Source organism: Schistocerca gregaria, chromosome 2, assembly GCF_023897955.1.
Source record: "Schistocerca gregaria isolate iqSchGreg1 chromosome 2, iqSchGreg1.2, whole genome shotgun sequence".
NCBI lineage: Eukaryota > Metazoa > Arthropoda > Insecta > Orthoptera > Acrididae > Schistocerca > Schistocerca gregaria.
The window spans coordinates 884,811,625-884,836,261 of NC_064921.1; the positions used below are offsets into that span (position 1 = coordinate 884,811,625).

At 43.2% G+C, this 24,637-nt stretch overlaps 1 non-coding gene across 1 annotated transcript; it reads right to left on the reverse strand.

The window, feature by feature from the left end:
- Window positions 1-4,809: 4,809 nt before the first annotated feature.
- Trnat-ugu (transfer RNA threonine (anticodon UGU)) lies at window positions 4,810-4,882 on the reverse strand. The gene has a single exon. It is a non-coding gene; the product is annotated as a tRNA-Thr (tRNA).
- Window positions 4,883-24,637: the final 19,755 nt, after the last annotated feature.

The following is a 24,637-nucleotide window of genomic DNA, read 5'->3' on the forward strand; positions in this document are numbered from 1 at the left end:
TCTACGCAACATCAGGGATCCCACGCGACGGAGGGTGGATGCATGGATCCTTGCTAACGGAGGACATTTTGAACATTTCCTGTAACAAAGTGATTGAAGTCACGCTGGTACGTTCTGTTGCTGTGTGTTTCCATTCCATGATTAATGTGATTTGAAGAGAAGTAATAAAATGAGCTTTTGACATGGAAAGTAAGCGTTTCCGGACACATGTCCACATCACATATTTTCTTCCTTTTTGTGTGAGGAACGTTTCCTGAAAGTTTGGCCGTACCTTTTTGTAACACCCTGTATATTCCTTCACCCAATAAGGTTCCAGCACCAGCTGAGATCCCTTTATTTAAATTGTTAATCGAACATAAACCCAACACACTAATCTCATCTGTCACCTCTTGCAGTAGTGAAATGTCTGCATTGATAATATAGAGGGAATCTGGAAGCATGCGCACCTTTACGGTATTTCATATTCCGTTAACACCGTACCACCGCCAAGCCACCATGGAGTGCGTTTCCATCAGTTCTTCATTTGCGCTTTTTGTTAAAGACTGCAAATGACCTGCGCTCTCATTCAGCAGCATTACAAATTTATGAACTTTTGGTCTAAGTTTCTGAGATGATTCGACCGCACCTCCGCTCACAATGCGGAGTTTTTTCTGATTAGCAAAATGTGGTCGTTTACTAGTTTTGATGTTTGCGAACAGGTTCTGTCGTGACCTTATCGTTTGTTACTGAACTTGCAACACCGAAAATGCATAGTACCTGCTACCGATATATAACTTTTTTCAAATTGTATTTTAAATATTTGTATATTTATGCCTTCTTTTAATAAGTAAGGACATTGCTTCACTGTATGTGCACATTTGGGTAGAAGTCGACGTTTCATTATATTTACCTGTGTTTTACTGTGAAACTTACAGGCTCTGCCAGATGTCTAGAGCAGCAGCATGGACAGTGGACGGGCGGAAGAGGCTGTATTAATTACAATGGCCCGTTCCTGTAATTAGCCGTGGCTCCACAATATGCTACTGTCTTCAACAACAGCAGCAGTTCCAGCAACACAGTTTCGTCGTCGGCTCCGAGTTTCGTAGGATGCACAGCACTGAAGTAAGAATGTTCATTTGTAGAAAGTATTAACGGCTAACGCAGCAGCACAACTGAATGTGATTTGAGTGATAAGATTTATTTAAATAATAATCAGTTAAACTCAGGGCGATTGTGTCCTCATTGCCCCCACACATTGTTACAAAGCAGGGTCCTTGTTCCTTTTTTTCCCCTAGTATGCTAACTGAGTGTTTATTAAAAAACTAGAAACCCGCCTCGATTGCAAGAAAACACCTAGTGTTAACCTAGGTTTCGGCGTAGATAACTACACCTCCTTCAGAACAATAAAACCCACAAGTGCCTAGGAAGACCTTTGTCAATGATTAAAAGAACACCATAGCTATACATTTATAAACGGAAAAAGGGAAAACAAACAGTACACGTGTACAAAGTCTAAACCGTTACTTAACGTAATGGTGTAACTTCCACCTCACACCGCCCTATGTTAGATGGGCCATGGCCCGCCAATCTTTACTACTTTGTTACTTATTCAATCTGTAATTGAAGAAGCAGTAAAGGAAACAAAAGAAAAGTTCGGAGTGGGTATTAAAATCCACGGAGAAGAAATAAAAATTTTGAGGTTCGCCAATGACATTGTAATTATGTCAGAGACAGCAAAGGACTTGGAAGAGTAGTTGAACGGAATGGACAGTGTCTTGAAAGGAGGGTATAAGATGAACATCAACAGAAGCAAATCGAGGATAATGGAATGTAGTCGAATTAAGTCGGGTGCTGCTGAGGGAATTAGATTAGGAAGTGAGAAACTTAAAGTAGTAAAGGAGTTTTGCTATTTGGGGAGCAAAATAACTGACGATGGTCGAAGTAGAGAGGATATAAAATGTAGACTGGCAATGGCAAGGAAAGCGTTTCTGAAGAAGAAAAATTTGTTAACATCGAGTATAGATTTAAACGTCAGGTAGTCGTTTCTGAAAGTATTTTGTATGGAGTGTAACGTGGACGAGAGAGAATAGAAGCTTTCGAAATGTGTTTCTACAGAAGAATGCTGAAGATTAGATGGGTAGATCACATTACTAATGAGAAGATATTGAATAGAATTGGGGAGAAGAGGAGCTTGTGGCGCAACTTGACTAGAAGAAGGGATCGATTGGTAGGACATGTTCCGTGACATCGAGGGATCACCAATTTAGTATTGGAGGGCAGCGTGGAGGATAAAAATCGAAGAGGGAGACCAAGAGATGACTACACTAAGCAGATTCAGAAGGATGTAGGTTGCAGTAAGCACTGAGAGATGAAGAAACTTGCACAGGATAGAGTAGCGTGGAGAGCTGCATCAAACCAGTCTCAGGACTGAAGACCACAACAACAACACAGCCAGTTTATTAATAAATAATTTCTCTTTTAATAATTTTAGCCTCAGTCTACTTTCAATTAACTGTTGTACAACAGAGTCTTCAGCATATGACTAAAGTAAAGCAGTTTCATTTTTCAAGTTTGAGCATCAATCACTGGAAAAAATCCAAATCTAAAGAAATGCACAAATTAAGAGTGCAGAAGTTTTATTTATTTTACATATAGCTTGGAGGACATGGCTGTTTGGTTTGGTACGTATTTTAGTATTTAATTTTATTTAAATCGGTAAAAAAGGCTCAGTTGTTCAGACAATAAATGTAATCGAGTTTGCAAAATAAGTAACAGTAAAGTAAAAAGTGCTTGCTTTTTTTCTAAATTTCTTTAATGACGTTATGCTGAAATCACTGAAAGTCATAGTTCACGTAACGAAATTCAGTACTAACATACAGTTTAATTACATATTTTCAAATCATTACTCGATTGCCTTTTACAAAATTTAATGCCCAACATAACGTAAGAGTGACTTCTCAGTTTTCTTTATCATTACATACTCCCTTAAAATTATTGTAAAAAAAACATGGCATCCTTTAGTTGCCACGGCAGTGTTTAATAATACATGTTTTTCTTTCCCATCATCTTATACAGGATTTTGGATGTAAATTGCCCTAGTGGGCTGGCGACCGTTAATTACTTCCTTTTGGTTCATTAGTGTAACTTTTGGATTTATGATCAGTGGTACCCCTTTCTGTCCAGTGTTTTTCGTGAGTGAAAGCACAAAATAACTTTCATTTTCCAAATTACAGCCCTGTTCGGTTCAATTACTTTTATTTTTAGTAGACTTTCCATCAGAAGGGTCGGTTGTACAGTTTCCTCCTACTTATCGGTGTCACTTCTTCGGGAAAGATAGCCTTATACAATGAGGGAGGTTACAAACTCGGTTCAGTTAATGCTCCTGGCTCCGCAACGGCAAAGTTGTACATTTTGCTGCGGTTCAGCTGATCCGCACTGATGATAAACTTGGTCTGGTGAAGAGCGCTTTGCCTCCTCGGTAGAAACAGGGGTACTATGCACTAGCTACAGTGCGCTGTTGTCATTTCCAGGCGATATATTAGCCTTATCGCGATCCATTGTGATACACATCTATTCGCCAGAGACTGCAGCAGTGATTCCATCGGAAAAAGCAGATGGTGTACGGAAGTTCTAATTTCCTACCACGGCTGCATAAGACTGGTAGTGCACGAGTCTCTTTGAGCGGCAACACCAGTAGGAAGTTGTATCGTAGAGATGACCAGCGGAATTACACACATAAGATGTTCGATGTTGCGTTTCATAAGTACCAAGAGCTTTGAACCCCATTACTTTATTGCAGGAAGGGACAAGAGTGCGAAGTTCTATGCATACACCTCGAACACTGTTATCAACTCTGAAATGCATGTTTCCACTCGAAATTTCGACAGTAATTACCACGTCTCTTACACAGTTTAGCTCTATCTCACCGGGGATTGTGAACTTACCGTGTCAGAATGCCAAGCCCAGCTAAAGCACTATTGATGATACTCAGCTCATTAACATTGAGACGATATTCAACTGATCCATTGGTTAATGTCATGATTCGGTTACACGTAGAACGCATGGCTTCGAAAGTCGTAAGCCTGTCCACCGAATTCATTTTCACGCCCTGTATGATTGCGAAGCAACCATGAGTCAGATTCCAGAATCGTGGGTAGAGGAGCACAAAAGCTGAAACAAAACCTGTAGGTCACTTCACGAACGCGTGATTCCATTACGGTTGCTGTCACAATAACAACACGACAACAAAACCACAACAAGGGAGTCCTTACACCGGTACAAACGACCGACCCCCACTCCACGACTATGCTGTTGCCAGTGAAACATGAACTACGAAATTTTAGTTTTTCCTTTCGTTTCCCCCACAGCTGGGACTGTTGTCCTTCCCCAACGTTGTCTTTATAGCTACGTTAGTGGGACGTTCAGTGTTAATCCCTCTTCACCCTATGTTCCGTAGTGTCTCGTTATCGACTAACGCTATTTCCAAATACACCAAACGGGGACGTCTAAAAACCTTACTTGAGCACGGCCCTTCTCGTTGTCTAGGGTTCGTAGCCTACTGTTGTTTCAGTGTAATGTAGTACCATTACAATTTGCACACAATATTAAAACCTACCTTTGGCATAGATGGAGTAAACATAGTAGCCCTCTTCCGTAGGGAGCTTTGGTCAACAAATATATTAACAATATGAACATTTCACTTGTATTAACTCAGTCAACAGTAGCTTCTACTTTCTTTAATTAATTTGTAACGTATCTTGTTGAGCGCAGATAACGATGGCCTTTTTGAATTTAGAACGAATGAGAATTCGTCGTTCCATTTAAAATGTTTGCCCCCTGTGAGAATCGAACTCACGACCCCTGGTTTACAAGACCAGTGCTCTAGCCCCTGAGCTAAGGAGGCAGACATAGCTCTGCTGACTAAGGTGTCGCATACATGCGCCGATAAGTTGGCGTAACCTTGGCCTATTATTATCTTGTATCGCTGCTTGTCCCCAGTAACGGCATCGTCATGGCATCCTGCTTACGGCCTTTGTTCCGCACATTTCATTATCTCATCGGCGTGGCGTTGCTAATATCATGGAGTTGTACTTTCAGTTAGGAACGTATAAGTTTATCTTCTCCATTCCGATCGTTCTGAACGATGCAACTGTGTTGTAATTGAAAAAAAAAAAGGTCCCTTCGCTTCGTCATTAACGCTGCTGTTTATCTGAACCGTCTTTCTTCTCGTCTCCTCTTCCCCTCCTAACATTCTTCTATGACTGTTTTCGTAAATCCATCCGTCCATCATAATACTATATATGTCCTGTCCACTTTTTAAAATATTCAGTAATTGCCTGTCCTCTCCCGCAGTTCTCAATACCTCCTCCTCTTTCATCCTATCCATCCAACTTATTTTTTTCCACCCTCCACTACTTCCTTATCTCAAACCCCTGCATCTTTGTTCCACATTTCTTTTTTATTGTCCACGTTTCAGTACCATAGAGGAGGATACGCTATTCTGAATACTGTAGACTATCTTTTCCTCAACTCTTCTTCCGTATTGCTCCAAGAAGACCCCTTTTCGTATAATATGCCACTTTTGGCATTGCTGTCCCACTTTTTATTTTTATACCTGACGCTTACATTTTCATTTCCTATGCATTTAGAGCTCTGCACACTTTGTAAAGTTTCTCTAGTCATGATTATGTTTACTATTTTATTTTCTCCTAGTGCCAACAACTTTGTTTTCTTTGTATCGACTTTCATTTAATAACTGTTACCTTTAGCTCCGTTCGTTGCTGGTAATCGTCTGCGAACTCCAACCATCATAATTTTCTCCCTCCAGTTCTTCTTACTCCCTTGCGATCTAGTGCACAGTGCTCAGATGCATTCTCTAAATACATATTGAAAAGGATAGGAGACAGGTAACGGGTTTGTCTTTCACTTTCTTTTTTTTTTTAAATTTAGTTCAGCTGGTACTTCCCTATTTCGCTCTTACCACTGCATTTTGATTCAAATATAATGACTTGTGTAAGTCTTCTGCTTTTCCAATAAAGGCTCTTTTCACTCACTGTAGTTGTAAGCTTATGCCAAGTCACACTGTCAAATGCCTTTTCCAGGTTTATAAAGCACATGTATAAATCTATTTCCTTCTCAATATATATTTACTTATCGTTTGGCAATACATATACAAAGGTTACAGAACTATTACATGTCAAAATTTAAGCATAGCTCTCGCAGCTTAAAATATCACAAGTAACAACAGCTATACAGAGTGGTCCATTGATCGTGACCTAGCCAAATTCTCACGAAATAAGCGTCAAACGAAAAAACTAAAAAGAACAAAACTTGTCTAGCTTGCTTGAATGGGGGAAACCAGATGGCGCTATGGTTGGCGCGCTAGAAGGCGCTGCCATAGGTCAAACGGATATCAACTTTGTTTTTTTATATATAGGAACCCCCACTTTTTATTATATATTCACGTAGTACGTAAATAAATATGAATGTTTTAGTTGGACCACTTTTTTCGCTTTGTGATAGATGGCGCTGTAATAGTCACAAACATATGATTTTAGACGAACAGTTGGTAACAGATAAGGTTTTTAAATTAAAATACAGAACGTAGTACGTTTGAACATTTTATTTCAGTTGTTTCAAACTGATACATGTATCTTTGTGAACTTATCATTTCTGAGAACGCATGCTGTTACAGGGTGATTACCTGAAAATACCACATTAATGCAATAAATGCTCACAATGATGTCCGTCAACCTCAACGCATTTGGCAATACGTGTAACGACATTCCTCTCAACAGCGAGTAGTTCGCCTTCCGTATGTTCGCACACGCATTGACAATGCGCTGACGCGTGTTGTCAGGCGTTGTCGGTGGATCACGATGGCAAATAATCCTTCAACTTTCCCCATAGAAAGAAATCCGGGGACGTCAGATCCGGTGAACGTGCTTCGACGACCAAACCACCTGTCATGAAATATGCTATTCAATACCGCTTCAACCGCCAGCGAGCGTTGTGCCGAACATCCATCATGTTGGAAGTACATTACCATTCTGTCATGCCGTGAAACATCTTGTAGTAACATCGGTAGACCATTACGTAGGAAATCAGCATAGTCATGGACTGTGCGGCTGGTCCCGGCGGAGGTTCGAGTCCTCCCTCGGGCATGTCTGTGTGTGTTTGTCCTTAAGATAATGTAGGTTAAGCAGTGTGTAAGCTTAGGGACTGATGACCTTAGCAGTTAAGTCACATAAGATTTCACACACATTTGAACATTTTTGAAATCAGCATACAGTGCACCATTTAGAATGTCATCGATAAAATGGGGCCAATTATCCTTCCTCCCATAATACCGCACCATACATTAACCCGCCAAGGTCGCTGATGTTCCACTTGTCGCAGCCATCGTGGATTTTCCGTTGCCCAATAGTGAATATTATGCCAGTTTACGTTACCGCTGTTGGTGAATGACGCTTCGTCGCTGAATAGAACGCGTGCAAAAAATCTGTCATCGTCCCGTAATTTCTCTTGTGCCCAGTGGCAGAACTGTACACGACGTACAAAGACGTCGCCATTCAATTCCTGGTGCATAGAAATATGGTACCACCATAATATTCATAGCTTTATGTTTTGACGAAAAATACCATCCTGAAACTTGTACTCGTAATGTCGAAAGCAACGATTAATTGTACGTCTTTCGAAAGCCGTGTGTGCCGGTCAAAATTTGCAGGTAGTTTCGGGCACCTTCCAGGTATAAGGGATTTCTCAAATCAGGGGCAAGCATACAATTTCAGTATCACTTTATGCGTTTGGTCGTTTATTAGCCGATAGTTAAGAATATTATATTATTTGTCATAATAACAATTTGTAACAATGTAAATGTAATAAAAGTTCATCCTATTACACGTATTTTTCTCGTTGTATAAATTGTAATATAAATAGTAAAGAAAATGACTGTGTTGAAAATAAAAAAAGAAACTGACGAAAGGAATCGATCCAGCGATAACGGTGCTTGGCCGCTAACCACTCGGCTGCCACCGCTTCATGGAAAAAACGGCCACGCGCAGGTGTATATTTGACGACCGAAATTATCTTGCGATTTTCTCAATAACGCTTGCGAACTACGCGCTACTGCTTACTCATTTTGTTGTCCTCATGGAGTACTACGAGTGTACGAAGTTTGCAGTTAATCCGCGTTCCAAACGTCGCGGCCTCCCATTGTGAGACATCTCATCAGATTCCGTTCAGCATCAACGTGTGGGCAGGGATTCTTGGAGACCACATACTTGGACCAGTTACTATTCCACAACGCCTTAACGGAGGAATGTACCTGGACTTCGTGCGGAATATTCTGCCTAGGCTGTTTGAAAATGTGCCTTTAGCATATCGACAGTTTATGTGCTTTGTGCATGACGGAGCACCACCCCACTTCCGCCTTACAATTCGCCGACACCTCAACAGCATCGTTCCTGGATGTTGGATAGGACTCGGAGGTCCTGTAGCACGGTCTGCTAGAGCACCGGACTTAAACCCTTGGATTTTTACCTCTGGGGGCATCTGAGAAGCGTTGTTTATGCTGGACCATTTCCTGATATGCGGACCCTTCGACAGCGTGTCCACGACTCTTTTCACGCTATTCAGAGAGAGAGCAGAACTCGGCAAAGAGTGCGGCAGTCCATGATGTGAAGTGTGGACACGTGCAATGCACCCCATGGAGTTCACTTTGACGTGGAAGCGACACAGCTCTGTCCTGTGCTGCGGAATGATTTGTTGTCGTTCCACGCACACGATCCATATCCGGACATCCGCTCATAGAGCCTTTTTTTCCTCCATTTGCAATCAGGAATCCGTCCCTGCGGTTTGTCGGTTTCATTAATATTCACCCTGTATACATCGTAGATATTTGAGACCTGAAGAGATCTCTGGAAACATGTAGTTTCATTTTGTAACAGTCTTTTCCATCCGTCCACGTCGTAGCTCTCATTAGGTTGCGCGACGTACACTCGCTGCCGCGGCCTGAATAGAGTCACGCTTGCCGATGTGCAGCACGCGAGACAAATGGCGTGACTTAGTACTTCGTGGGATTACCTGGATACATTTATTGGAAATCCCGTATAATTGCCTGCACTGCTACCTTACCAGATCAATATAAACAAGGTGCGCCAGCCTCGTTTTAACCAGTGAGACTTCACAACTAAAAATTCAGTAATGAATGTGCACTATTGGCCATTAAAATTGCTACACCAAGAAGAAATGCAGATGATAAACGGGTATTCATTGGACAAATATATTATACTAGAACTGATATGTGATTACCTTTTCACGCAATTTGGATGCATAGATCCTGAGACATCAGTACCCAGAACAACCACATCTGGCCGTAATAACGGCCTTGATACGCCAGGGCATTGAGTCAAATAGAGCTTGGATGGCTTGTACAGGTACAGCTGCCCATGCAGCTTCAACACGATACCACAATTCAAGAGTAGAGACTGGCGTATGGTGACGAGCAAGTTGCTCGGCCACCATTGACCAAACGTTATCAATGGGTGAAAGATATGGAAAATATGCTGGCCAGGGCAGCAGTCGAACATTTTCTGTACCCAGAAAGGCCCGTACAGGACCTGCAACATGCGGTCGAGCTTTATCCTGCTGTAATGTAGGGTTTCGCAGGGATCGAATGAAGGGTATAGCCACGGGCCGTAACACATCTGAAATGTAACGTCCAATGTTCAAAGTGCCGTCATTGCGAACAAGAGGTGACCGAGACGTGTAACCAATGGCACCCCATAGCATCACGCCGGGTAATACGGCAGTATGGCGAAGACGGATACGCGCTTCCAATGTGCGTACACCGCGATGTCGCCAAACACGGATGCGACCATCATGATGCTGTAAACAGAACGTGGATTCATCCGAAAAAATGACGTTGTGCCATTCGTGCACCCAGGTTCGTCGTCGAGGTCAACATCGCAGGCGCTCCTGTCTGTGATTCAGCGTCAAGGGTAACCGGAGCCGTGGTCTCCGAGCTGATAGTCCATGCTGCTGCAAACGTCGCCGAACTGTTCGTGCAGATGGTTGTTGTCTTGCAAACGTCCCCATTTGTTGACTCAGGGATCGAGACGTGGCTGCACGATCCGTTACAGCCATGCGGATGTATGCCATCTCGACTGCTATTGATACGAGGCCGTTGGGATCCAGCACGGCTTTCCGTATTACCCTCTTGAGCCTACCGATTCCATATTCTGCTAACAGTAATTGGATCTCGACCAGCGCAGCACCAATATCGCGATACGATAAACCGCAATCGCGATAGGCCTTTATCAAAGTCGGAAACGGTATGGTACGCATTTCTCCTCCTTACACGAGGCATCACTACAACGTTTCACCAGGCAACGCCGGTCAACTGCTGTTTGTGTATGAGAAATCGGTTGGAAACTTTCCTCATGACAGCACTTTGTAGGTGTCGCCCCCGGCGTCGACCTTGTGTGAATGCTCTGAAAATCTAATCATTTGCATATCACAGCATCTTCTTCCTGTCGGTTAAATTTCGACCACTGGACTGCAATATGTTCACCGAGAACAGTTTCATAAACCACCTTCCACTGGTAATTTGCAGTTGCCGCTGATAATCACACCAACAGGGACACAGTTAAAAGGCAACGAGAAAACAAACCGCACAAAACACCACTTTCAGACTTGGTCGGAAAGAAATGAAGGTTATTGGTATGAAATAACCTTAGGCAAGTTTGTCACTTTTCTCTAACACTACCTCTAGTTAGCTGATAGCTCGGCGCTCAGCAGTTAGGCTGATCTGATCTTTATCGATCAAATCCACACTCACCAATCCGCCACGCTTGCCGAGAAATCCAGCAAAATACTATGTAGAATTTCACGCACTCACCAGGGAATGCAATTAATATTCTCTCAGTCTCGCGCATTTCACTAAGTCACTTGGTTGACCATGTTGTATCTCCTACTCCCGACTTCTGGCATACACAATAAAGACACCACTTCCACCCCAAAGGGCACAAAAATGGTTCAAATGGCTCTGAGCACTATGGGACTTAATATCTGTGGTCATCAGTCCCCTAGAACTTAGAACTACGTAAACCTAACTAACCTAAGGACATCACACACCCATGCCCGAGGCAGGATTCGAACCTGCGACCGTAGCAGTCGCGCGGTTCCGGACTGAAGCGCCTAGAACCGCTTGGACACCGCGGCCGACCCCCAAAGGGCACACAACCGAGCGAGGTGGTGCAGTGGTTAGAACACCGCACTCGCATTCGGAAGGACGACGGTTCAATCCCGCGTCCGGCCATCCTGATTTAGGTTTTCTGTGATTTCCCTAAATCGCTCCAGGCAAATGCCGGGATGGTTCCTTTGAAAGGAGAACAGCCGACTTCCTTCCCCGTCCGTCCCTAATCCGATGAGACCGATGACCTCGCTGTCTGGTCTCCTCCCACCACAACAACCTACCAACGAACCTCTTTCCCCCACTACAATTCCCAAAGGGCACACAACTGCTGCCCTCATTCGGGATGCTGGTCAGCCGCCCGTCTTCGCGAGCTTCCCATCGCTCCACAATATTATCTAACATATAGGCCCTACAGCCAATCAGCATCAGGAGCAGAACGTAGGCATTCTCATTGACCATTCCGTGCTCCTGTTTATGGCTCATTTACAGAATGCTACTTCCTGGTAGAGCTCTGAGGACCTTTCTGGAACGGCTGTCATGGCGAAATACCTGCCCTGGATATCCACCTATTCAGCTTCGAACATTGGTACCTAAAGAGGAACTCTAACCTACGGATGGGAAAAAAAGCGCTCGATTAAAACCAATACCGGTATTTTAGCTCCGATTAACCGGCATTTTTCGTTATTTCTTTGTTCTTTGTTATAACAGGTGTTTTTTTTATTTTTTTTTTACTAATAACCGAGAAAAGAACTGTAATATCAATAAGTCATAGCAGCAATGCAATAGTTTTCTTTTTTAAATAAACCATTTTTTTAAAAAAGGAGTAATTTTTATTTGTAAAATATTCATTGGTTTGAAATATTGTGCTGTTGTAGAAAATAGGAAAAGTGATTAGTGCTATTATAATAGCAATGCCGACAGAAACGAGCTACAGACACATGGCGTAGGAACTGATAAGCATAGCTGAGACAATACCGTTCCAGTCTCCACGTCTCGTGGCGTAATGTATGCGTTTACGTGCACTGTGCAGGACTTAGCCCCGACCTTATCTATACGGTACTTTATCGCTTTCGCCTCCGGATATCCATTGCATTGCAGAATGGTACCAACATTAGTCTAAAAGTAGTCTTACGAATGGACGTAGCAATGAAGTACAATGCTTCACTTGCTTTAAGAGGTTGAAGATTTATCTGCTATTGCAATTAAATAATTAAGTAGATAGGAAATATTGATACCAGTAATAAATTAAAAACTGAACAACAATTCATTCATAGTACACAATAAAAATAGAAGGTAGCTGATCTGTTGCCTTTGTCTACAAAATGTTTTTATCTGCTTGTAGCCCTTGAAAACGGACAAATTAACACGAAAGCAGATTGCGTCAACCTCTGTTGTCAGCCTTTAGTGCTGACTATTCCTACTGCCAAGATACTGATATGATACCTGATTACAACATGAGTTTTGAGTAGAGTTTCAAAAAATGAGAAACAGTAGGAGAATATTGGTGATTTTTTGTAATATTCAACTGCTTACCACTCTTCGAGAAGAGCAGCGAACCGTGGGCGGAATCTTGAAACAGAGTCAAAATTTTTTTAGTCTCTGTTCGATTTCTACGTTTATTACAGGAAATAACAGGAACAAAAACCCGCAAATCGGTTATTTCGGAAACCGGTTATTTTGAGCGGTATTAGCGATAGGGCTAGACCGACATAACTGAAAACCGGTTGTTTCAGCGATAACCGCCATCCCTGCTCTGACCCGGCAGTACGAAGTTGGGAGTGAAAATACTTTCCTGACCTACGGGGTGACTCAAAAGTCGTGGGACATAGGACAACTCCGTTGATTGTGCAGACATAAAAAATACGATAGATAGCAAAATAGTTAGACGTACATTTTAGATTATGGCCTTAATGTTGAATTTGTATTTTTTCATTGTTTTTCCAGTAAACAACAACAAAATTGTTGGAAATTACGTCTTAAATCATGACCATAATATTGAATTTTTTTCAGTAAACAACAATAATGTCTCGGTACACAATTCAGGAAAGGATGAAAACAGTTCTTATCCAAACTACAGGCAAGAAACTGCGCAGTAATATTACAGACGTCATACAGATCAGCCACCCCTCTCATCTCGCAACCACTGGTCTTTTTGCGGAGCGGTTCAAGGTAACAGGCAGTACCTCTGACAAACGTCGGTCTATGTGGCCACGTAAAGAAACAGATGATGCAACCTCACCTAGCGTACTAACTAAGCTGACAGTCAGTCCAGCATGGTCAATGAAAAATGGGGCAAAAATCTGGCTTCAGTGAGGCATTCGTGTTACCACATTATCCAGAAATCATTTCCGTTCATATAGTGTGTATTTTGTCCAGAATTTCACGGAGATGACACACATAGATAGGTGCAGTTCTGTGAGTGATTTACAGAAAGACGAACGCACTAGCTACACCTTGAAGCTGGTATTCTTTTCAGCGACGAGGCCACCTGAACGGAACAGTGCGTAGATATAACACCGTTTATCGGGCAACTGAGAAACCATACATTGCTGTCAGTGCTCATTATCGGACTGACCAAAGGTTAAATACGTGATGTGGCAGACTAGGGGATGATCTCATCGGTTCCGTATTTCTTAACGACAAGCTCGCTGCTGAAATGTAGAGAGAGCCATTATGTAATGAAATCCAGATTGCTGCTATAGTACTTCAGTGTTTTCATTGTGATGGATCGATTTCGTCTACAGTGCCGTCTTCAGACCATTTGTGAAAGTTACATAATATTTTTTTCATTTTATTGTAACTTTGTTTATCACATTTTCAGATACAAAAATTCTGCACTTACACCCACATATCATCAGTAGTCACTGTCACTCTGTATTCTGTTATAATTTGGTCTAGATTTAGGACTCATAAACTTCAAGCTGTTTCGTGGTTGTTAATCGTCTTATCTCACACTTTTTATGGTCTGACATTTTTTCGTCAGATTTGATAGATTGGCAGTTGTGACAATTTGCCGAAGATGGTATGTGGTTACAGTTGCCATAGTGTGTTGATGTTATCAGTTTGGGATGTGTGTGTGTGTGTGTGTGTGTGTAAGATCTTTGTAATCGATATGGTTGAGTTTAATACGGGGTACATTGTAGACCCGTGTTATGCGAAGAACATAGTTACATATAGACACGTTTAAAGAACGCTGTAGTTTTCGAAAGAACACTCAAATGAATAAAGACACTTGTTATCAACTACAAATAGGAGCACTTTAATAACGTGCATACTACTCGAAAAAACGCCGAAGCGTATGAAAACTGGTTAAAAACAAATCATTAAGCTGCGACTGTTAATACTAGATTTACTAAACCCCTTAAAATACACATAATACTATTTAAACACTGCTGGTATTTGAGATAAGACAAAGTGCAATGTAATTATTTAGGCTTAGATACAGTTATCAGGAGAAAGAAAACTGGCATTCTACGGATCGGAGTGTGGAATGTCAGATCCCTTAATCGGGCAGGTAGGTTAGAAAATTTAAAAAGGGAAATGGAGAGGTTAAAGTTAGATATAGTGGGAATTAGTGAGGTTCGGTGGCAGGAGGAACAAGACTTCTGGTCAGGTGACTACAGGGTTATAAACACAAAATCAAATAGGGGTAATGCAGGAGTAGGTTTAATAATGAATAGGAAAATAGGAATGCGGGTAAGCTACTACAAACAGCATAGTGAACGCATTATTGTGGACAAGATAGATACGAAGCCCACACCTACTACAGTAGTACAAGTTTATATGCCAACTAGCTCTGCAGATGATGAAGAAATTGAAGAAATGTACGATGAAATAAAAGAAATTATTCAGATAGTGAAGGGAGACGAAAATTTAATAGTAATGGGCGACTGGAATTCGAGTGTAGGAAAAGGGAGAGAAGGAAACATAGTAGGTGAATATGGATTGGGGCTAAGAAATGAAAGAGGAAGCCGCCTAGTAGAATTTTGCACAGAGCACAACTTAATCATAGGTAACACTTGGTTTAAGAATCATGAAAGAAGGTTGTATACGTGGAAGAACCCTGGAGATACTAAAAGGTATCAGATAGATTATATAATCATAAGACAGAGATTTAGGAACCAGGTTTTAAGTTGTAAGACATTTCCAGGGGCAGATGTGGACTCTGACCACAATCTATTGGTTATGACCTGTAGATTAAAACTGAAGAAAGTGCAAAAATGTGAGAAATTAAGGAGATGGGACCCGGATAAACTGAAAGAACCAGAGGTTGTACAGAGTTTCAGAGAGAGCATAAGGAAACAATTGACAGGAATAGGGGAAAGAAATACAGTAGAAGAAGAATGGGTAGCTCTGAGGGATGTAGTAGTGAAGGCAGCAGAGGATAAAGTAGGTACAAAGACGAGGGCTGCTAGAAATCCTTGGGTAACAGAAGAAATATTGAATTTAATTGACGAAAGGAGAAAATATAAAAATGCAGTAAATGAAGCAGGCAAAAAGGAATACAAACGTCTCAAAAATGAGATCGACAGGAAGTGCAAAATGGCTAAACAGGGATGGCTAGAGGACAAATGTAAGGATGTAGAAGCTTATCTCACTAGGGGTAAGATAGATACTGCCTACAGGAAAATTAAAGAGACCTTTGGAGAGAAGAGAACCACGTGTATGAATATCAAGAGCTCAGATGGCAGCCCAGTTCTAAGCAAAGAAGGGAAGGCAGAAAGGTGGAAGGAGTATATAGAAGGCTTATACAAGGGCGATTACTTGAGGACAATATTATGGAAATAGAAGAGGATGTAGATGAAGACGAAATGGGAGATACGATACTGCGTGAAGAGTTTGACAGAGCACTGAAAGACCTGAGTCGAAACAAGGCCCCCGGAGTAGACAACATTCCGTTAGAACTACTGACGGCCTTGGGAGAGCCAGTCATGACAAAACTCTACCAGCTGGTGAGCAAGATGTATGAGACAGGCGAAATACCCTCAGACTTCAAGAAGAATATAATAATTCCAATCCCAAAGAAAGCAGGTGCTGACAGATGTGAAAATTACCGAACTATCAGTTTAATAAGCCACGGCTGCAAAATACTAACGCGAATTCTTTACAGACGAATGGAAAAACTGGTAGATGCAGACCTCGGGGAGGATCAGTTTGGATTCCGTCGAAATGTTGGAACACGTGAGGCAATACTGACCTTACGACTTATCTTAGAAGAAAGATTAAGAAAAGGCAAACATACGTTTCTAGCATTTGTAGACTTAGAGAAAGCTTTTGACAATGTTGACTGGAATACTCTTTTTCAAATTCTAAAGGTGGCAGGGGTAAAATACAGGGAGCGAAAGGCTATTTATAATTTGTACAGAAACCAGATGGCAGTAATAAGAGTCGAGGGGCATGAAAGGGAAGCAGTGGTTGGGAAGTGAGTGAGACAGGGTTGTAGCCTCTCCCCGATGTTATTCAATCTGTATATTGAGCAAGCAGTAAAGGAAACAAAAGAAAAATTTGGAGTAGGTATTAAAATTCATGGAGACGAAGTAAAAACTTTGAGGTTCGCCGATGACATTGTAATTCTGTCAGAGACGGCAAAGGACTTGGAAGAGCAGTTGAACGGAATGGACAGTGTCTTGAAAGGAGGATATAAGATGAACATTAACAAAAGCAAAACGAGGATAATGGAATGTAGTCAAATTAAGTAGGGTGATGCTGAGGGAATTAGATTAGGAAATGAGACACTTAAAGTAGTAAAGGAGTTTTGCTATTTAGGAAGTAAAATAACTGATGATGGTCGAAGTAGAGAGGATATAAAATGTAGACTGGCAATGGCAAGGAAAGCGTTTCTGAAGAAGAGAAATTTGTTAACATCGAATATAGATTTATGTATCAGGAAGTCGTTTCTGAAAGTATTTGTTTGGAGTGTAGCCATGTATGGAAGTGAAACATGGACGATAACTAGTTTGGACAAGAAGAGAATAGAAGCTTTCGAAATGTGGTGCTACAGAAGAATACTGAAGATAAGGTGGATAGATCACGTAACTAATGAGGAGGTATTGAATAGGATTGGGGAGAAGAGAAGTTTGTGGCACAACTTGACTAGAAGAAGGGATCGGTTGGTAGGACATGTTTTGAGGCATCAAGGGATCACAAATTTAGCATTGGAGGGCAGCGTGGAGGGTAAAAATCGTAGAGGGAGACCGAGAGATGAGTACACTAAGCAGATTCAGAAGGATGTAGGTTGCAGTAGGTACTGGGAGATGAAGCAGCTTGCACAGGATAGAGTAGCATGGAGAGCTGCATCAAACCAGTCTCAGGACTGAAGACAACAACAACAACATAGATACAGTCCAAAAGGAAAAATACGTAATATGTTTGTAGTTAAATTTGCATTGACATATGTTACGTTCCTTCTATGTTCCGTCGCTGTTCGAAACGTTACAGCCAAACACGAAGCATCTTTAGACCATTATGTCAGAACTCTAAAGATGACGTAGCTATATAAGCGTATCCCCATTTATTATGTCTCTTATATCAGTAAATAAACAGCTGTTTGCACGTCCTTCGTGCTCCCCGCCATATTTCGATCGTAAAGTGCTGGATTCGGTGACACCAATAATACTGTATACGCTCTTGCAAGTCTACTAATGTATATCTGTAGCTGCTTGTGTCTAACCGTCACAGTTGGTTAGGAATTCAGCAACATTTTAAAAGAAATGTTTGTGTTTTAACCTGTTTGTTCATTTAGAATGTCATCAGCGCGTTGTATTATATTTATCTATGTTTCTATCCCTTCAAGTTCCTTCGTTGTAAATCTTTATGTAATATCTTCATTGCTAACCCCATTCTGCATTGTGATTATCGTTCATTAGGTGGCTGAGGAATGTAGAGGGATTATTTTCGCTGATTCTCGTGTGCCCTTGACTTCTTACACTGAAGTTGCGACCTGTCTGTCTTATGTAAAATTTATTGCAATCCTGACATTCGATTTTGTATATGCCTGTGTTTGTGTATATTTGTAATTTTGCTTTTCCTGAGTGAAGTCTACGGCGGATATGATGTTGGTTCTATTTGCAAATTGGATACTTATGTTCTTCGTTAGTTTTATTAATTTGTTTGATATTATTCCTAAATAGGGTATAGGTTTCTACGTTCGTTTTTTAGGCACAGTGGACATAAGTTCAAAATTTGTATCTGAAAATACGATAAACCATATTATAATAAAATAAGAAAAACTATGTAACTTTCGCAGTTGGTATGAAGATGGTAATTAAGCTGAAATGGACCCATCACAGTAAAAACACAGAACTACCGTAGCAGCAACCTGGATTTTGTTGCATAACGTCTCTAAGAGATTCCTTCAATTCTGCAGGCCCATTGGATCATAACCAGAGATATCATCTCGAGATGACACTCCTGCCCCATTTGGATAATCTACCCATAGCAGAACGGCGGAGGTTTTTCTTTCAACGAGATGGAGTAAACAACTCGCGAATTTCTGAGTGGAGTTTTACCTGGGTAGGTCAAAGAGGTCCAGTGGAATGGCCGCCCAGGTCGCCGCATTTGACACCACTTGACTTTTACCTCTGCGGCCACTTCCAATCTGTAGTGCACGGCGACAGGCCCCAAGCACTGCAGGAATTGCAGAGAAACATCAGAGGAACCTGTGCGGCGATAAAATCAGCGGTGTTACGTAAAGTGCTGTCAACTGCATTCAGATGTACTGTCAACACGATGGCACTCAATTTCAACAATTGCTCCAGTAGCGTCGAAGCAGAGCAGATGCAGGACTTGGTAGTTAAACTCATTAGTTTCAGTTTGCCACTCTGTGAGTTTGCTGTTGCGATTGTCAATTTTGTTGTTAAGTCGTAAATTGTGTACGGATATGACATTTATTTGTTTGTATTTGTTTCAATTTGCCATTTTGACAGCCACTTTGTTTTGTTAAGTTTGTGATTTCAAGCAGACTAATAATGTTACCCAATAATTAACCTAAATGGTGAATATTATGACGCAACAATTACACTCGTATTTTAAAACAATGTATATCTAACAATTTTGGTGTGAAATGATAAATGAAGACCATAAGCTGTCGACACGAGTTGATATACATCAACGGGGACAGTTGAAAACGTGCGTGTTTCGACCGAGACTCGAACGCCGGATCTCCTGCTTACATGGCAGACACTCTATCCATCTGAGACACCGAGGACACAGAGGAGAGTGCGACTGCAGAGATTTATCTCTGGCACGCCTCCCGTGAGACCGACATTTCTAACTTAATGTCCACACACTAGATTCGTAGTGCCCCTGACCAGTACACTCATTAATCAAGGCAGGCTACCTTACCGACTCCCGTAAGAGTTCGGACAATGCGTGTGAATCCAGCACAGAAGAAGAAGGTCAATGGCCACATAGCCTTAACTATATGAAGATGGTATCTGTTCTTTCGGTCAGATTTTTATCAGAATCGACAGCAAACGAGGAAAGTAAGGGAGAAGGGATAGATAACATTCCATCAGAATTTCTAAAATCATAGGGGAAGTGGCAACAAAACGACTATTCACGTTGGTGTGTAGAATGTATGATTCTGGCGGCATACCAAATGACTTTCAGAAAAGCATCATCCACAAAAAATATTTCAGTTTGCTCTGAGCACTATGGGACTCAACATCTGAGGCCATCAGTCCCCTAGGACTTAGAACTAGTTAAGTCTAACTAACCAAAGGACATCACACACATCCACGCGCGAGGCAGGATTCGAACCTGCGACAGTAGCAGTCGCGCGGTTCCGAACTGAAGCGCCTAGAACCGCACGGCCACCACAGCCGGCCATCATCCACAAAATTCCGAAGACGACAAGAGCTGACAAGTTCGAGAATTATCGCACAAGTAGCTTAACCGCTCATGTATCCAAGTTGCTTACAAGAATATTATACAAAAGAAGGTAAAGAAAGTTGAGGATGCGCTAGATGACGATGAGTTTGGCTTTAGGAAAAGTAAAGGCACGAGAGAGGCAATTCTACGTTGCGGTCAATAATGGAAGCAAGACTCAAGAAAAATCAAGACACGTTCATAGGATTTGTCGATCTGGAAAAAGCGTTCGACAATGTAAAATAGTGCAAGATGTTCAAAATTCTGAAAAAAGTGGGGGTAAGCTGTAGGGAGAGACTGGTCATATGCAATATGTACAACAGCCAAGAGGGAATAAAAAGACTGGACGACCAAAAACGAAGTGCTCGTTAAAAAGGGTGTGAGACGAGGATGTAGCGTTTCGCCCCTACTGTTCAATCTGTACATCAAAGAAGCAATGATGGAAATAAAAGAAAGGTTAAGGAGTGGAATTAAAATTGTAGGTGAAAGGATATCAATGATAAAATTCGCTGATGACATTGCTGTCCTGAGTGAAAGTGGAGAAGAATTACATGATCTGAGGAACGGACTGAACAGTCTAATAAGTACACAGTATGGACTGTGAGTAAATCGAAGAAAGACGAAAGTAATGAGAAGTAGTGGAAATGAGAACAGCGAGAAACTTAACATCAGGATTGATGGTCACGAAGTAGATGAAGTTAAGGAATTCTGCTACCTAGGCAGTAAAATAACCAATGACGGACGGAGCAAGGAGGACATAAAAAGCAGACTAACTATGGCAATAAAGACATTCCTGGCCAAGAGAAGTCTACTAATATCAAATATCGGCCTTAATTTGAGGAAGAAATTTTTGAGAATGTACGTCTGGAGTACAGCATTGTATGGTAGTGAATCATGGACTGAGGGAAAATCGGAACAGAAGAGAATCAAAGCATTTGAGATGTGGTGCTACAGACGAATGCTGAAAATTAGGTGGACTGATAGGGTAATGAATGAGGAAGTTCTACGCACAACCAGAGAGGGAAAGAATATGTGGAAAACACTGATAAGGAGAAGAGACAGGATGATAGGACATCTGTTAAGACATGAGGGAATGACTTCCATGGTACTAGAGGGAGCTGTAGAGGGTAAAAACTGTAGAGGAAGACAGAGATTGGAATACGTCCAGCAAATAATTGAGGACATAGGTTGCAAGTGCTACTCTGAGATGAAGAGGTTAGAACTGGAGAGGAATTCGTGGCGGACCGCATCAAACCAGTCAGAAGACTGATGAAAAAAAAAAAGTCCTCCTTCAGGTGCAGCGATCAGCTGTGAAGTGGATTGTGCTAATCTCAGGAAACTGAAGAAATGAATTCAGCTTGTTCGTCGCCACAAAACCACAAACGAACTTCTCCTTATCCATGACAACTTATGGTCTCTCAAGTCTGAGCACCCGTGAGAAGCTCACAGAACTTCAATGGACTGTTTTTCAAAATGGTTCAAATGGCTCTGAGCACTATGGCACTGAACATCTGAGGTCATCAGCCCCCTGGACTTATAATTACTTAAACCTAACTAACCTAAGGACATCACACACAGCCATGCCCGAAGCAGGATTCGAACCTGCGACCGTAGCAGCAGCGCGGTTCCGGACTGAAGCGCCTAGAACCGCTCGGCTACAGCGGGCGGCGACTGCTATTCCTTATCCACCCTACAGCCCGGATCTCGCACCTTCCGACTCCACCTGTTAGGCGCAATGAAGGATGCACTTGGCGTGAAGCAGTACGTAGATGATGGAGAGGTTATGGATGCAGAAAGACGTTGGCTCCGTTATCGACCAGTAGAGTGGTACCATGGAGGTATACAAGCCCTACCAGTAACGTGGCGTAAGGCCTTCGCATTGGAAGGAGATTGTGTTGAAAAGCAAAGTTTTGTAGCCAAAAGTGTAGCGAATAGCATGGTTATTGTAATCCTGCATAAAACCAACCTGTTTTCAAAAAGTGTTGCATTTCTTACTGCACGCTCCTCATAATCAAGAAAAACAGAGTTTGATAATATTCTTCTCGGGTATGCAGCCGGATCGTAACGTCTTCAAGACACAATATTTCCGCGGTCCAACTGGCCGCCATCTTCAGGTGAGAGTGCTGGTGCACGATCTCGCCGGAAACTGACTTCCCAGCGTCTCGTCTCGCTCGTCTCGCTTAAGTCACGGACATCCTCTGTCCGGAGATGATGGAGGCTAAGCAGCGGTGCTGCTGTTCCTCCTTTATCCTCTGTGTTGTGGTATGGATGGCCTCACGATTCGAATGGGCCTCTGGCTACCCCGCTGAGTTTAAACTAGCGAAGTAGTTGGTCGCTGGCATGTCCTCTGGGGCAGGCTTACGCCTGCCGGAGCGCCACTCCTCTTTCACCCACTTCTCTGCGACCTGGTAGATGTGTTCCCAGTCGGAGGGGGTGAAGATGGGGCGGCTGTTGAGCAGTATTAGCTCCTTCCTCGTTACCACCTCACGCAACATGCCTCGCGTGTGGCGAAGGTCGCACGGTTGGTGAGGCAGTGATGGTTTTGCGTGTGCCGGCGTGAAGGGGTACGGGTTGTCCCCATGAGGATACGACCCGTCCTTCAGCGACGCCACGATCTTTTTCAGGAAGGGCTGCACGCTCCGCTCGTCCGGAAGCGGAAGGGGCAGTTCTTCGACGGTTTCCTCTTCTTCGGCTTGCGAAGAAGCCGGCGGCATCTCTTCCTCGGATTGTGCTGCTTCTTCCACGTCTGTCTCCGAGGGAGTGGACAGCGCAGGCGTCCAGACGTCGACTTCCATGCTCGAAGCCGCCTGCACCGTTGCAGGAGGCGAGTCAGTGGACGTCTGTGTGGCGGCGTCTACCCCCACTGGCCGCCTCACGGGGGCGGCGGGAGCAGGGACAGGCGGCGCCTTCTTGAAAAGTCGCAGCTCCTCTCGCAACTCTTGCAGCTGCCGGTGTAGACCGACGATCTCCTTCTGCATGGCCGCTCTCTCTGCCGCCATCGCGGTTTTGAGGGCTGCCACGGCGTCGTCGGTAGCGGCGCTGGGCGCGATTGCGGCCGCCCCGTTGTCCCCCTTGGGCGGGGGTGGCGGAGCGGCCGCCTCTTCTTCGTGTACCGCTTTCTTGGCGGTTGTTGTTGGTGTTGGTCTCCGCTGCTTCAGGTATGCGCACCTGCGTGCGTTTGCGGCGTGCGAGCCGCCGCAGTTTACGCACGTCGGCGCGACGTGTGAAGGCTTGTCGCAGTCACGTGTATCATGTGCCTTTGCACATTTCAGACACGCAACTGCTTCCCTGCACGACCTGGCGACGTGTCCCATCTTCTGGCAGCGGTAGCACTGCCTCTTGTGCTGCGGTCGGCTGCGCTTCTTCTTCTTGTTGCTGCCGCGGCCGTCTCCTGCCAGCGTGAGCAGAAGCTTTGCCACAGCAGCAAGTTTGCCTCCCTTTCCGCGTCCGGACATGGCGATGGGCTAGTTTCGAAAGAAGCGAGAAAAGCACAACGCAACGGTGCGAGCCGCAGCGAGTCGAGCAGCGGAGTGCGACGCGTGTGTGTGCCCGTCGCGTGAGCAAGCGGCGGCCTCTATATAGGCCGCAGAAGACCCACAACGCGTGCGCGAGAAGGTGCCGTAACCGCCCTCTAGCGCAGTACACATACACCGCCGCCAGTGATGGAAAGAGGCGAAATCGAGATATCGCTGTCAGAAATTAAAAAAAAATTATAAAAATAAATTAAAATGTTATTCCGACGATAGAACCACAGACCGTTGTTTTTTAATGTCAGACAACACTGGGTCCCAAGTCTTACTTAACAGAAAACCCTTGTCTCTATTAATAAGATTGTCAGATAACCGAATCTCTATGGATTCTTTTAAAATACAGTCCCAATAGCGAGATGCAGGGGCAGGGGCAACCATTTGTGTCTCGTCATATAGTATTCTGTGTCCCTCGGTGAGACAGTGTTCCGCCACTGCAGACTTCTCAGGTTGAAGCAGCCTTGTGTGCTGCTGATGCTCAACACATCGCTCCTGAATGGTCCGGATTGTCTGACCAATATAAGTCTTTCCACAGTGGCAAGCGATCTTGTACACACCGGGCTTCCTCAAACCCAAGTCATCCTTAACAGAGCCAAGGAGCGCTCTAATCTTAGGTGGCGGGCGAAAAATACTTCTGATGTGATATCTTTTCAGAATCCTTCCTATCTTCGAGGAAATGCTCCCAGCAAAAGGCAGAAAGGCTACCGATTTGCAGGTATCTTCTGGTGGTTCAGGCGAAGGTCCAAACTGGAAAGCACGACGGATCTGTTTATCTGTATAGCCATTCTGCTTGAACACAATCTTAAGATGGTCCAATTCTTGTGTCAAGCTTTCTCCATCTGAAATGGCATAAGCTCTTCTCGCCAACGTCCGCAGGACCCCCGTACGCTGGAACGGTGGATGACAGCTAGAAGCATGTAAGTAACGGTCCGTGTGTGTAGGCTTTCGATAAACGCTGTGTCCCAGTGTCCCATCATCCTTTCTGTACACCAGAACATCCAGAAACGGAAGCTTTCCATCATTTTCCACCTCCATGGTAAATTTGATGCTAGGATGCAGGGAATTG